The sequence below is a fragment of the Callospermophilus lateralis genome, chromosome 7 (assembly GCF_048772815.1).
Source record: "Callospermophilus lateralis isolate mCalLat2 chromosome 7, mCalLat2.hap1, whole genome shotgun sequence".
NCBI classification, from domain to species: Eukaryota; Metazoa; Chordata; class Mammalia; order Rodentia; family Sciuridae; genus Callospermophilus; species Callospermophilus lateralis.
Window position 1 is genome coordinate 122636948 of NC_135311.1, and position 2070 is coordinate 122639017.

At 43.7% G+C, this 2070-nt stretch overlaps 1 pseudogene; it reads left to right on the forward strand.

Moving 5' to 3' along the window:
• The first annotated feature begins 1248 nt into the window (after positions 1-1248).
• LOC143404838 (programmed cell death protein 6 pseudogene) lies at positions 1249-1790 on the forward strand (annotated as a pseudogene).
• The last annotated feature ends 280 nt before the right edge of the window (positions 1791-2070 follow it).

A 2070-nucleotide genomic window follows, 5' to 3' on the forward strand; every position in this document is an offset into this window, starting at 1 on the left:
GGGGTGGCTGAGCAGTTGGGCTCTGGAAAGTCATCTTTATTGCACAGGTAATAATGAATGAAGAGAGAATAAATAATAGCAATGTGTTGTGGAGTTTACAACTCAGGAATAAATAAAATATATGACTGTAATACAAACGAGAGTGCATATACACGGAATTGCATTGTTACAGGTTCTTACATAAGTAAAGTGGCGTAAGGGTGATTTAAGCCACACTGAGATAAATTAAGAATGCACATTCATCACTGAATCGGCATGTGCAAGCAAACCTTTGGTGGCTCCACGGGAGAGCAGCACGTAGTAAACACCACATCAACACCAAGAACAACACAAAGGAGTGTAATTGAGGTGCCAGTAAAGGAGACGGATTGGAATACTGAGATGCATGCAGTTACTCCAACAAGAAGACAGGAAAGGAGGGTCAAAGAAGCAAAGAACAAAAACAGCAAATAGAAAACTAGGTGATGGTTAAGGAAGCACGCACAAATAGCTGAAATAAAAACACAAGCATTCTTAGGTGAGTTTACAAAGTAACATCCAAATTTGTGGTGTTTGTAAAATGATCACTTTAACCATAAACACCAGGCAGGTGGAGAGCAAAAAATATGATTGGCATAAAAAAGCTCATATGGATATCACAGCAAAGAAAGCAGACCTCAATACAGAACATCGAAGAGACAAAGGGAAACATGTCACAGAGGTCGGTTTACTGCAAAGATATATGCTGAGAACGAAACTGTTGAAGCTCCCACTCCTAATGTGACTGTATTTGGACATACAGTGTCTAAAGAGACGATTACAGGTAAATGAGGTTATAGGGGTGGGGCCCTGGCCTGATAGGATTAGTGTCATTATAAGGAGACACCCTAGAAAATTGCCTGTTCTTTCTCTTCTCCCTATCTTTATACCTGAAAGGGAGCACTCATCATGAACCAAGTTTTCTATCACTTTGAACTGTGAGAACTAAATTTCTGCTGGTTAAGCCACCCTGAGTTGATAAGGATAACATGAGAATAAAAAAAGAAAACAAATCAGCCATATCAGAAATGGCAGAATAGATATCATCACAGATTGTACAGATACTCAAATGATAACAAATGATAATTATGAACAACCTTATGACAATAAATCCAACAACTTAGATAAACTGACAAAGCTAACAGGAGAAGAAATAGAAACCCTGAGTAGTCCTATAACTTATCTACTATTTAAATCACATTTGTGGCGTTGCCGCTGGTTCCAGGGTCCATGACCGCCTACTCCTATGGCCTTGGCCCGGGGTTGTGGCCCGGGCCCGCGGGCGCTGCTGGACCAGAGCTTCCTGTGGAACGTCTTCCAGAGAGTTGACAAAGACAGGAGTGGGGTGATATCAGACAGTGAGCTTCAGCAGGCGCTATCCAATGGCACATGGACCCCGTTTAACCCAGTGACTGTCAGGTCAAACAAACATTTCTATGGAAAGAACAAGGCTGGCATGAACTTCAGCGAGTTCACAGGCGTGTGGAAGTGCATCACAGACCGGCAGAATGTCTTCCGCACCTATGACAGGGACAACTCTGGAATGATTGACAAGAACGAGCTCAAGCAAGCACTCTCAGGCTACCGGCTCTCTGACCAGTTCCACGACATCCTCATTTGGAAATTTGACAGACAAGGACGAGGGCAGATTGCTTTGATGACTTACCCAGGGCTGCATTGTCTTGCAGGGGTTGACAGACATATTCAGACGTTACGACACGGGTCAAGATGGCTGGATTCAGTAAATCTCCATGATCTTCAGCATCGTATAATGCACGCCTCGTGGTCAGCAGCACATCATACAAGAAAAGACTGAAAATGCCAAATTCCTTCCCTGTAACAAACGGGCACCCAGATGCAGTTAGATGCTGTTCTTCTGTCGGATCTTGTGTGGTTACCACTTGGGGACCTGGCTGTACATATGTGGATAAGCTGACTAGGGCTTTGCAGTCGTAGCAGCCGCCAGGTCAACATAACAAACACTGGGCTTGCTGGCCTGTTAATGGTGCCATGAGGCGAAACCTAATAATGGTTCAGGTATTCTGCTCCCAA